This window comes from Colobus angolensis, unplaced genomic scaffold, assembly GCF_000951035.1.
Source record: "Colobus angolensis palliatus isolate OR3802 unplaced genomic scaffold, Cang.pa_1.0 Scaffold532, whole genome shotgun sequence".
Classification (NCBI taxonomy): domain Eukaryota; kingdom Metazoa; phylum Chordata; class Mammalia; order Primates; family Cercopithecidae; genus Colobus; species Colobus angolensis.
Window position 1 is genome coordinate 292,848 of NW_012118844.1, and position 13,846 is coordinate 306,693.

The window sequence follows — 13,846 nt, forward strand, 5'->3', positions numbered from 1 at the left end:
TTTTTGTAGGAGAAGCAAAATCCACTGGCAATTTCTCCCCCCTCAATCTCATCCTAGCACCCAGCACTCAGTAGTTGCTCAATAATGTTTGTTGCCATGAAACGTTTCTCTTTTTTTGAGATGGAGCTTCTCTCCTGTTGCCCAGGCTGGAGTGCAATGGTGTGATATTGGCTCACGGCAACCTCTGCCTCCTGGGTTCAAGCGATTCCCCTGCCTCAGCCTTCCGAGTGGCTGGGATTACAGGCATGCGCTACCACGTCTGGCTAATTTTGTATTTTTAGCAGAGACGGGGTTTATCCATGTTGGCCAGGCTAGTTTCGAACTCCCGACCTCAGGTGATCCATCCGCCTCAGCCTCCCAAAGTGCTGGGATTACAGGCATGAACCACCGTGCCCGGCCGCCATGAAACGTGTCTATCTGAAGAGCAGCCACCCCAGTATTGAACCCTAAACTATCTCACCTTGTTTTGCCTTCCTTTCCCCAGCCCTAGAAATACCAGAACACTGTCTACACAATAGAAATACTAAGATTTCCAAATGAATACATGCCTGCTTCTCTTCTTCCTTGGAGACTCATCAGGAGAGTCAATCAACTGAAAACCTACAGTGTACAAAGCAAGCAAAAGCTGTAGGGTAGTTACAACCCTTTGGAGAAAGCTCCAGGTACAAGGTAATATTGCCATGAACGGTTTCCATGTCATTTACTTTTCCCACATATTAACGTGCTGCTGGTTCTAATTACTCAGAATATTATCATTGTTACTGGCTTTATGTTTCTCTGTGTTTTCATAGACAAGACAGTTCTGGACATTATAGCAGGTTAACAGACCAAGTAAATTCAATTTAATTTGATTAGCTATCATTCGCCTATCATTTATCATTAGAAAAACCATTATTTTTCTGGTTTTCATGAAGGATTTTCACAGCATTTCCCAGTTGAGTCCTGTGTCAAGTATTTGACAAGGTATAAGTTGAAATGTTTCAAGTTGCATACAATATTCCTCAAGAAACAATGTTTTACACCTCATGTTCTCACTCATAAGTGGGAGCTGAACAATGAGAACACATGGACACAGGGAGGGGAACATCACACACCGGGACCTGTTGGGGGTGGGGGAGAAGGGGAGGGAGAGGATTAGGACAAATACCTAACGCATGTGGGGCTTAAAACCTAGATGACGGGTTGATGGGTGCAGCAAACCACCATGGCGCATGTACACTTATACAACAAACCTGCATGTTCTGCACATGTATCTCAGAACTTAAAGTATAATAAAAAAAGAAAGAATGTTTTAATACAGCATCCAGCAAACTATGGTCCATGGGCCAAACAAGCCCACCAGCTGCTTATTTTTGTAAATAAAATTTTATTAAAATACAGTTATGCCTATTTTAAAAATATATTGTCTATGATGGCTTTCGTGAAATGTAACAGTTGCAAACAAATGAAATATCTTCCATGTATTAAATGCCTGATGTTTGCAATGGCCATCACACTCATTATTTCACCCAATCCATAAGACCTCTCTGATGTAATAATAGCTAGCATGTATTGTACTAATCAGAGTTTTGTTCTTAATACGGTGTCCATAAACTTAGATGGGAAAAATTACAACAAAATTAGAAAATTAATTTCCACTAACCTCTAAATGAAAGCAAGCCTTTCCTTCCATTGTGAATGTAGGCAACAAACCAAAGTCATATTTGCAATACCTGTGACTTTGTTACCAGTAGAAATATCATAGGTACTTTTCCAGTACATTACAGTTGTAGTTATCTCACAATACCACTTACTTTCCTTATTGCTTTGAAATATTGGTAGATATTAGACAGACTGCTAAATCTTGTTATTTATTCAACATGCTACTAAGGAAGCATGTATATCACAAATTTGTTTTAAAAATATATCAATAACTTGATTTCATTATAACTAGTTTTCCCTTTGTAATCCAAAGTATTGCATTTATGTATTTAAAAATATTATTCTGCAAAGGGGTCTGCAGGGTTTCACAGGCTGCAAAAGGAAGCCATGCAGAAGTTTAGGTAGATCTATACTGTGTGCATTAATTCACCGAATACTGGCGACTACCCTGGGTGGTGGGTACTACAACGAGCCCCTGACCACTCCTTTTCTACACAGGAGGATAATGAGGAGCAAGAAGATTGATATAGTTACCCAAAGTCACACAACTGGTAATGGGGCTGAGATTTGAACCCAGTGTGAGTTCAGAATCTATGCTTTTCATCAATATCCTGTACCATGCTACTCTTATTGTGTCACTATCCCCATTTTACATGTGAGGAAATCAATCCTTTTTTACAAAGGAGGATGTTAAAGGCTGTTGTTAATAGGGAAAAACACGAAAAAAAAAATTCTTGAGCACTTACTATGCCAGGCTCTTTTCAATCATATCTCATTTTATCCTCTTAATGGCCCTCAGTGATTGACTGATGAGTGAACTGAGACACAGGGAGGATAAGCAACTTACAATCACACTAGTTTGAAGCCATGTTAGCATCCAGAGCCTCTCTCTCTCTCTCTCTCTCAACTACACCACGCAACCTAATTAGTATGTAAATTATCTCATGCAATCCTGAGGTCTTATTTCATTTGTGGGGTTTTAAGTGAGGGGAAGATATTGCAAGGAAATATCCATGCCCTCTTTCCTACTAGAGCCAAGAAATTTTTCATCAAAACAGATGGGCTAAATCAGTATTGATCTGTATGATGCAATTTTAAGCAAAATATTTCAGGTGAGGCTTAAGAATTTCACAAAACCACGTGTAAGAGTCAATTTAAAAATAAAGTAGTAGATTGATATTTATTACTATGATGTTCTGACTGACAATATAATACAGGAAAAGAATACTTTCAAGCAAGAAAATTGATACCAATATAATTTTTTAAAAAAAGGAATTGCAATAAATTGTGGTGCAAACCTGTTTGAAGGATCTCAAATAAAACTGCTTAAACAATGCTGATTTAACTTCAAAAAGTATATTCTTGCTCAATTCGTTGGCCTGATTCCCTCAGTAAACTTCAAATCAAGGCCGAGTTTAAAGTATTTTGTATCAGTTACAATTTACAAACCAAGGAAAGGAGCTAAGAATGAGAAAGTCTTTCTGGGTAGGAACTGCTTTGCTCAGATCTGAACTGTTTATACTCACAGATCACAGTGTGTGTAGTTCAGACATGGCCTAAGCTTTTCCTTGGCAATAATGCTCAAGTCTGCCCTAAGAGAATGCAGAAACTCCGCCCCGAGAAAGCCGTTTCATTAGCAGCCTGCCTCTTCCTGCTAGGAGAGCTTCGTTTCCCAAGGCTCTCAGTAGTCACAAACCACGTTTCTAATGCAACTAAAAGATTCCTCTTCACGGACACTTAATGATGCCGAGTGTGTCATTACGACAAAAACAAACAAACCTTGTCTTCAGAAAGGAAATCTGGGGCCTCGTAGTCCAGAAATGAACACAGAAGAGTGAAATAAAATAGCCTGTATTTGAAGAAGCCCTTCAGGATTCTATGAGGCATTGGGAAGGAGGCCTGGATTTGCATTTGGCAGATTCATTCCTGGCTGCAACACTTAGCCTCTTAGAACCTCAGCTACTTCATTTGTTCAAAGGCATTGGATTCCACCAGCCTGCCACTATGCAGGAGCAAATCCAGCCATTTATTAAGTATCGTGTGCTGGGTCCTGAATTAAGTACGGGGTGATTGTGAAAAGCAATGCGTGTGATATAAGCATGTAAGAATAGTTGGTTATGGGTAATGTGTACGATATCATCATTATTATTACATGGTTATGATCTCTGACACTTTTTCCTTTTGTCTGTTTTATTTCTATTTTAAACAATGTTTATCGATTTTTTTCTGATTCTATACTTTGTGAACATGTTCAATGATCTGGAAAACACAAGAAGGTACAAAGGAAAAACAAAACTTCCATAACCATGTTCACATGAGACAAAACCACCCAGTCAAAAAATGTGAATTAGAAAATAACTAAGGGATCAGAACCCATCTGGTTGAACCACACATCTATGCATGTGTCCTTCCCATCATCTACCCAATTTGTCCCTCCCTCCAATAATAAACAATGGCAGACACTGTGCAGGTGCCGGGTGTGTGCATGTGTAGGACCAGAGTCATCTGTGCATCTCCACACTCACAGAATGCGGGGCGGGGGGTGGGGGTGGGGGAGGGCCCTAGAGAACGTGCAGCCGCCCCCCCATCCCCACACCCCGCCCTGCATCTTTTCCAGAACAGGAAGAGAGAACATCTTTGTCGCGGGTGACCCGGCAGCGTGCTTGCTTTCCATAGAAACGGAGGAGACATTCCTGCCCTGGCCGCTTGGGCTTGAGGACAGGTTCCATCTGGAGGGCCCTCGCCCAGTCCAGGAGATTCCCTCATTTCTAAGAAAAGTGCCTAACTGCGGGCAGCGGCTCCTACAGACCCCTGTATGCCCCCCTTCGTTCCTTGCCCGCCTCCCCTTTCCAAGCCTCTCGCTTGCTCGCTCGGGATTGGATCAATGCAGCAGAGTGCTCTTTGCTGGGCCTTCATGCCCTGTGATCGCCCAGCCCGGGGCTTTAGGGGCTGAGCGTATCAATTCAGGCCCACTGAACTGTATTTCCCCAGCCCGGGCCCGCCCCCGGCCTTTGTGCCGCGCCTGGTCCGCCCCTTTTACTCACTCTGCCTTCATGCTTTGTTTGGCAAACACAAAACGCCCGGCCCAGCGGCGGGTCCTTTTCAAGCTTCGCAGCCAGCACTTGAAAACGCCGCGAGGCTCGGGTACCTGGGAACACCTCCGGGGCCAGGCAGAGTGGACGCCCAGCGGCTCGTGCCCCCGCCAGGCGCGTCGGTGGTCTGGGCCGCGCCCCCCGAGACGGCCGGCCTGAGTAGGGGCCGAGCGGCGCGGGCTTTCCCACCGCGCTACCCTGAATGCCCGGGGCATCACAACTTTCCAGGCGCCGGCGTTCCCTTTGAAAATCCGGGGCACTTTGGGGGCCCCCTCGCCTTGCCTTTGTGTTTTAAATGGCCTAGAGGTTCACTTGACACAGAATTTAGAAGCTTGAGAACCGGTTTCGATGATGCACCCGGAGCTTTAACCACTGCAGCCTTCACTGGACACTAAGGGCTGCAAAGGCTCCGGCTCAAGAAGAATAAAAGCAGCAACATCGGTGGGAACAGCAGCTACTGTTTATTGAGCGCTTACTATGTGCCAAGTGTCATGCTAAGTGCTTTACAAGCATGACGAGGTGTAAACTTAATTTACCACAACCTGTGATGTTGGGATTAGAGCCTCTTGTATTGAAAAGGAAGCTAAGGATCTGAGAGGCTAAGAAAGCTTGCTCCTAACCACTCCTCAGTCGAATGAATGTCCTCTTTACTTAAATAGTGAAATCCGTTGAAGTCCTTTCTTCTTTTCTTTTTTATAAATAGAACGGGATCTTTCTCTGTCACTCAGGCTGGAGTGCAGTGGGGCGATCACGGCTCACTGTGGCCTCGACCTCCTGGGCCCAAGCAATCCTCCCACCCCAGCCTCCCGAGTAGCTGGGATCAGGGGTGCACCACTACATCCTGCTAATTTTTAAATTTTTGTAGAGAGGAAGTCTCACTATGTTGCCCAGGCTGGTTTTGAACTCCTGGGCTCAAGTGATCTCACCTCAGCATCGCAAAATGTTGGTATTTACAGGTGTGAGTCACAGTGCCTGGCTTGTTGACTGACATCTTTTGGCTCTTTATAAGAAGTTTTTTTTGTTTTTGTTTTTGCTATGCGTGAACATGTCATTTTCTATTCCGCTTTTATCAGTTGCCTTCATAGCCTGAGTGGAAGAAAGTTTTAGGTATTTTCATATAATAATTATTAGAGTAACCACACTTTGTTGAAGATTTATAGTGTGCCAGGCACTTAGCTAAGTGATCAAATACATCCTGTCATTGGATCCTCAAAACCATCCTCTTGGGTGAGTTCTGCTATTGTCTCCATTTTACAGTGGTGGAAACTCAGCAAGCTGAAGTAACTTGCCCAAGGTCACACAGTCAGTGAGGTCTTCACAGAGCCAAGGCTTGTCTGAAGCCAATGTGTGTTCTCTTTTTTTTTTTTTTTTTGACAGAGTCTTACCCTGTCGCCCAGGCTGGAGTGCAATGGCATGCTCTCTGCTCACTGCAACCTCTGCCTCCCAAGTTCAAGTGATTCTCCTACCTCAGCCTCCCGAGTAGCTGGGACTACAGGCGTGTGCCACCACACTCAGCTAATTTTTGTATTTTTAGTACAGATGAGGTTTCACCATGTTGGCCAGGATGGTCTCGATCTCTTGACCCCGTGATCTGCCTGCCTTGGCCTCCCAGAGTGCTGGGATTACAGGCGTGAGCCACCACGCGGGCCCCAATACCTGTTTTCTAAACCATTAGATGATATTGCCTTCTATTGTTATTAATTGTGTTTTAATGTTTACAGTTCTTCAAAGGGTAGCTTTTTGTTTTCCAAAATTTGCCTTTCAAGGTAACATAATTGACAATCCCTTGCTTTGTTATTTTAAGTCCCTTTGGGATCATTTTTTCCTTGAAAAGACTGAAATAGCTTCAAACTGCAGTAACACAAAGGGAAACAAGGAGAACTGGGCTCCTAACTTAGGTAGGTCTGCCTGTTAACAGGTGTTAGTTGGAGGAACAGAAAATGGCTGATGCCAAACTAATAAATTTTAGAACACCCACATCAAAGGGAGCAGCACATGCCAAGACCCTGTGGTTGGAAGGGGTATAGCAAGTTTCAGGGACTGAAAATGCAGTGTGGCTGGAGCATAAAGAACAAGGAGGAACATGGTGTGAGATGGAGCTGAAGAGATACACGTGTGGGGCCTACCCATCATGGGCCTACAAAGTCCTCCTGATGTTTTGAGTCCTTACCCTAAGATCACTGGGAAGCCATTGAAGAGTTTAGTAAATAAAGTGTGCCTGTAATCCCAGTGCTTTGGCAGGCCATGGTGGGAGGATCTTTTGAGGCCAGGAGTTTAAGAGCAGCCTGGGCAAGATAGCAAGACTCTGTCTCTACAAAAGAATAAAAAACTAAAAAATCAAGGGGGTGACATGGCATTCTTTTTTTTTTTTTTTTTCTTTTTTGAGACAGAGTCTCACTCTGGTCCCCCAGGCTGGAGTGCAATGGCACGATCTTGGCTCACTGCAACCTCCGTCTCCTGGGTTCAAGCGATTGTCCTGCCTTAGCCTCCTGAGTAGCTGGGATTACAGGCGCCTGCCACCACGCCCGGCTAATTTGTGTATTTTTAGTAGAGACGGGGTTACACCATGTTGGCCAGGCTGGTCTCACACTCCTGACCTCAGGTGATCCGCCCACCTCGGCCTCCCAAAGTGCTGGGATTACAGGCTTGAGCCACGGCGCCCGGCCCATTTTAAACATTTCTTAAGTGTGTAGCTTTCTCACATGAAGGTAATCAAAAAAGAACATATTCAGGCAAGCCATTAATTTAACGGAACGATAAGCCAGGCCCAGTAATTTTCAATCCTGATTAAGTAATATCTGCTACTTTTCATTATCATGTAATGACTAGGCACAGCTATAGGTTTTTTTCAGGTTTAGTGTTAACTATACAATAAACACCTGACTTAAACACACGTCTCCTTGCAAGGACTTAAACCATTATAGATAAGGCTGGAGTCTCCCTTGACTTCCTTCCCAAATCCTGGGTCCTTTTGTCTCTCCTTAGAGGCAATGTTTAAAGGCCTTGAAATTTGAACTTCAGAAACACAGGGTGATGATGCAGACCAAGCATTTGTAGCTGAATTGATCTAGAAGCATAATATTGGGGTCACCTGGAAATACCTAAAAGGAAAACTCTCTCTGTTGGGGCAGCTGCTTTGTAATAGACATCTGTGTTCATGGGTCCCCATATCCCACTGTGGTCAAAGGTCAGTTGGATCTCTGCAGGGTTGAATATTCTCCACTTAGACTTTGAAACAGTAAGTGATTTTTTTGCGTATGTACCCTAGAAGTCACTAAAAAGCATGTTGTTTTTGGTTTAAAGTACAAGTGTTCTGTGTCTTGAACTTGATCATAAAGTGAGCACACCTATGAAACCAGCACCCAGGGCAAATTCAAGACAGAGAATATTACTAGCAGCCCAGAAACCTTACTTGGGTCCCCTTTCTATCACTATTCCTCACTCAGAGATAACCATTGACTTCTAATGGCATAGATTAGTGTTGCCTGTTTTTGAACTTTATATAAATGGAATCATACAGGATGCACCCTTGTGTGTGTGTGTGTGTGTGTGTGTGTGTGGTTTTTTGTTTGTTTTTGCTCAATACTAGACTTGAGAGATTCATCCACATCCTTTGCACGTAGCGGTAATTCATTATAAGTGCTGTTGCATAGCGTTCCGCTGTGGAAATATAACACACAATGTATGCATTCTATTGCTGATAGACATTTAGGTTGTTCCAATTGGGGTGACTTGATTTTACTATATTTTTTATTACACCTGAGCAGATTTTTCAGCTTTAAATTTACACTGTCATGAGAATGAAATGCCCACAAACAAAGCTGATTATTTTACCCTCTCAAACTTAAAGTCTTTTGTTGGTTCTCCCTTCCTTTCCTCTGAATTAAATCTGAATTCCTTAGCATGACACTCAAGATCTTGTCCAACATATCTAAAACTCAATGTTGAGCCTCATATCCTGCCACCAAATTCTAGCTACTCATTTCTCCCCAGTCATATCAGGCATTTTCATGACTCTGTGCCTTTTTTGCACATGCCTTTCTGATGATTTGGGATGCTTTCTTCTTTATCTGGAAAACTTCCACTGCTTCTTTAAGATCCCACTGCTTCTTTAAGATCCCACTCCAATGTCACCTCCTTTGTGAAGCCTTCCTGAATACTTGCAGCCAAAATCAAGTGACACCATCCTCTGGGTTCCCCCTACAACTGGTTCAGCTTATTAATTTTATTTTCACTTAAGAAAGACATCACATTTAGTGTATATTCTAAACACTTGAAAAATATTAACTCATTGATCCTTAAAATAACCCCCCTGGGATAGGTATAGGTATGATAAAAAGAGTATTTTTGCCATGTGAGGAGACTGAGGTACATAGAGGTTAAAAATGACTTCCCTGCCTTATGATAGGTGGATGTAGATGTATTAATTTGTAGATGCAGAACCTAGGTCAAAACCCAGGCAGCCCAACTCCAGAGCTCAGGCTTTTCCCTACTTTGCCACACTGCTGCTATCTCTGGGTTGCATTGCCCTCTGTGCTTGGATGAATCAACTGGCTGACATACCAGTCTCTCCCACTAGACTGTATCCCCTGTTACCATTTCATTCCTGTTTGTGTCCTGAAAGCCTAAGAGAATGCTCAGTAAATAAGGAATATGGTTGGGTTCACCAAGGGGAGTGGTTCAGAAGAGCCTGGGAATTTCTAGGTGTGAAATGCAAACAGGTTTCCTAAACAATTAGCTCAAGAACAACGTTCATCCAGGTAGAAGGGTTGTAAGGCTTAAATACGGTCATGGGTGTAAAGTGATTAGCCTGGCACGTGGCAAGCGTGCGGTAAATGTTATTTCGCACTACACTAATAATAACAGCAGTTCACATTTAACAAGCAATTACCATGTTCCAAGCACTGCTGTAAGTGGTTTATTTAACTAATTTAATCCTCATGATAACACTATAAAGTAAGTACTATTGCCAGAATCTAAGCAGTAAAACAGAAACCACTTCAAGTGTAAACAACAGTGAGAATTTAATGCCTGAAATTGGTGACACAGTTGAGGGCAGACCTAAGAACCAAAATGGATTGAAGAGGCAACCTGGACATTAGTAGTAGCAGGAAGCTGCTAACACCCATAGGCTGGAGGGACAAAGGGAGGGGACAGTGGTACAGAGTTAGGGGCTGGGATCACCCAGTGGAAGCTAGAATCACAGTGGCAATCTCTAGGATGGAGAAGGACGAGCCACCAGCGGGGGCTGAAGCCACAGAAGAGATTCAGCCTTGAAGGATAAACTGCTTGAAGCAGAGATACTTTCAAGGCTTCCTGGGACATGGGCCTGTCAGTGCTGAAACCAGAAGAGTCCTGGACAAACTGGGACAAGTTGGTCACTCTGGGACACAGAGAAGCAGGGGAAAGAAATTATCTGGCTTCTTTTTTCTTTCCCCCCTTCTTTCCCCAGTGAGTGCCTCCCATTGGCTGGACCCAGCGGGAAGTCAGCCTGGGAAGAAACCTGAAGGGGTCAGGCCCCCTACCATACAAAGCAGAGCAGGCAAAAAGCTAGAAATGGACTTGAGGGTCCACAGACCCACGACTGGAACAGCCACATGACAGGCACAGAAATTTTCGTGTACAAAGGCAACAAACCGTTTGCAGTCTGGGTCTTTGAGTAGCCCCTATCTATAGGGTTGGGTTCGGGCAGCCAGGAACTAGTTTTGGCTGTGCAGAGCCATTGTCAGTCCCGAGGGGCTGTGATTATTCCATGACCACGTGACCTGTGACTCCAGCCTCTATCACAACCCATTCCTCTTACACAAAAGGTGAGGCACAGTTCTGCAGTAGATCCCACCTCATGCTGGACAGTCATCAGCACCAGGGCTGCTGGACACAGGGACGGCATTGAGCTAGAGAGTTTGTGCCAATGTAAATCAGCTATCACGAAGCATGCTGTTTAGTTCAGCTGACATTTTATTTTCACAGCAAGATTGTTGATGAAGCAAGTAGTGAATTGATTTACATTCTGGCGCAAGCTCTTTATTTCGTCATGGACCACTAACGAACAGTTCTCAGATTGGCACTGGTATTTGGACCACACTTTTGTTGGCTTTGTCTCTGGAGAAATAATGTGGTTTAAAAGTAGAGGGAAAAAAAGCATTGGATCAGGGCTCAGTCTCTGCTTCTTTCACTAATTGTGTGAGAAAGTCACCTAACCCCTCTCTTAGGTCAGTTTCCTTCTCTGTCAACACCAACCCAAGATGCCCTGCCATCCACACCGCGTCACCTCTGAAGGTTGTTTCCTTTACTGTGGGGCTGAATCCATGGCTTGGAAAGGGTTGGATCTCTTATCCTTAATCTGCCACAAAACTTGGAGAGGGGAGGCACAGAACCACAGGGACATACCCATGCTCAATGATAGGGCATTGAAAAACAGAAATAGCCCCTAGAATGTATGGCACAAAATAATCCACTTATACTGGCCTTGTAGCAAACTATGAGAGAGAGTGTGTGTGTGTGTATGTGTGTGTGTGTTTGTGTGTATTGGGGAACAGGGTGATAGAGTGGGGTGCAGACAATGGAAAGAAGAGTCGGGAGAGTGAGGGGTGGTGTGGTGTGAGTGAGCTGCCTAAGGGAAGTGCTAACCAAATGAAATGAGTACCATGGAGGAGTCCAAAGACACTGAAGGAGAACTGCCCATGTGGATGGTCATGTTATGTGACAATGCCGACAGATGGATACCATGTATAAGCTTCACTGGATCATGCCAAGAGTTCAGTGGATGTGGTGGGAATTAGTGTGCCTTCTGGGGATCACATCCTAGCAGTGACACAGGGTTGGGAGCCAAATTGGCATGTCCTCCAAAAATGTGGGTAGGGCTACCCTGGCCTGGCTACATTTTACAGCCCTTACCTTGGTCAGGGGACCAGAGTGTGCGTGAGGGTCAAAGCCACCAATGTGCACCTGTGTGTTCACTCACAACAGCTGGGCCACCTCTTTAAGGGCAGCCTTGTATTCCTCTGGTCAGAGGCCAATCCCTCCCCCACCTCCCTTCCCAAATACCCAGCTGCTGTGCTGGGAAGGGCCATTAGTGAGGGCAGAAGGAGACAAAGGGGAACCTCTTGTGTCTCCAGGTCCTGCAGCTCCCTAGCTGTTCCTATGGGCACACAGATGTCTGCAGGCTCTGTGAACGTTGTCTGTTAGCCAAGGAGGGCAGTGGGCCAGGTCAGGGAACTGGGACTCCAGCCAGCACTGTCTGCCCTGGACTATCGCCCAGTCTGAGTCTTTCCTGCCAGAATCCATGCCAGGGGAATGTCCAGTGCTAGATCCAAGTATCCCAAGCTCTTTAGACCCATGATGTCTTTACAGAAAAAATTACGTGCCTGTTGTGAAAGGGCCCTGGTATCTCACACTGAGGCCAGATGTTAGAAACTGTTATCTGGAGGCAGCAGCTAGAGAAGAATATGCGTGGGGAAGCTACAGCCCATATGGCAGTGAGGAACATGCTCGGAGCCTTGGGGAGTTCTGGGGAACCAGGTGGTCCTGTTGCTCTGGTAGATCCACACCATTTAGTGAGATCACATGAAAACCCTTAAAGAACTCAGACTTACCGGGAGTCAGACTTCAAGCAGAACTTTTAAGTCCTTTCTCCACCTTCCGTCATCTCTTCTGGTTTTATGTTGCTCTCCTCACTCTATCTCTCTTTTCTCCTGTCTCCTACTTGATGCCTAGTGCCCAGGAACTCTGGGGGCTCATCCTCTACCTACACTAGTTCCCTAAACTTGTCTCCTTCCTGCTGATACTGTACTTGTTTTAGAATGCTATCCCAGAAAATACCCTCATTGGCTTGGATCTGGCACTCAGTTCTGGGGCGGTAATGGGAGGGCAAGAGAAAGGGTGTCTTTTCAGGCAGCATGCTGAGACTGACACTGCCGCAGCTTCCTGTGCTTCCTGCCTGGGCAGAGGTGCCCAGGGGTAACAGTGAGGGTAGCAGCAACAGCTCTATTCACTCAACAGGGTCATAGACTAGGCATTCGCTCAGTTGTGTTATAGGCTGGGATACAGCCAGCAGGAACCAGTTCATAACAATGGAATGAAATTGCCTGGGAGGGACTGTGGTATGGAACTACTACTGTTCTCTGGGAGAGTAAGGGCAAAGGGAACATGTTCAACTCTAGATGGGCACTCCAATGGGCAGAGCATGGACATCAGGGTAGGTTGACAGCAGGCAGCAGGGCCCCATGCTCTGGGCTAGAACTTAATGTCAAATCCTAAGGAACCTCTCCCCAGGCCTCAAATGCCATGAGCACTAGCCCAGTTTGATACAGACTCCAGAGTCCAGGGTGGTGTGGTGGAGGGAGCACTGACTTTGCTTAGAGCATGACAGGCTTGAGTTCAAATCACAGCAATGCCATTTAAGACCTCTGTAAAATTGGGCAAGTTATTTAGTAATTTTGAGTCTCAGTTTCCTCATCTGGCAAATGGGGACGCTTCAAAACCATCTCACAAGGTTAGGAATTAAATAAGGCAGTGTATGTGAAAGTACACTGACTGACATTATTACTAAACTTGGGTCTAACGTAGGGATGGAAGTGCCCTTGGAAGGAGAAGCCCAGCTATTACCATAAGCTGGGTAGGAATGGGTTTTGCAGAACAGAACATGCAAACCAAACCCAGAACCCTTGCCTGGGGCTACTTAGAGGTAAGGTTTGGCATTGGAGAGGAAAAAAAGATTTTAAGCAAAGAAGCTACCTGATCACATTTACGTCAGGCGGAGGCAGAGGACAAACATTTTGGAGCTAGTATGACTCAGTTTTGAATCTGTAGCTCTAGCAATAGGAGCTGTATGAGCTCCTATTTAGACAAGTTATTTAACTTTTTTGGCATTTGTAAAATAGGATAATGATGCCTACTATTATGGGTTAAATTTTATTTCCCCAAATTTTCTGTTGAAGTCTTAACCCCTAGTACCTGTGAATGTGATGTGATTGTGATTTGGAAATAGTATCTTTGTAGATGATCAAGTTAAAATAAAGTCTTTGTTTGGACCTTCATCTAATATGACTGGTGATGATTAATTTTGGGTGTCAACTTGATTGGATTAAAGGATACACAGATAGCTGGTAAAG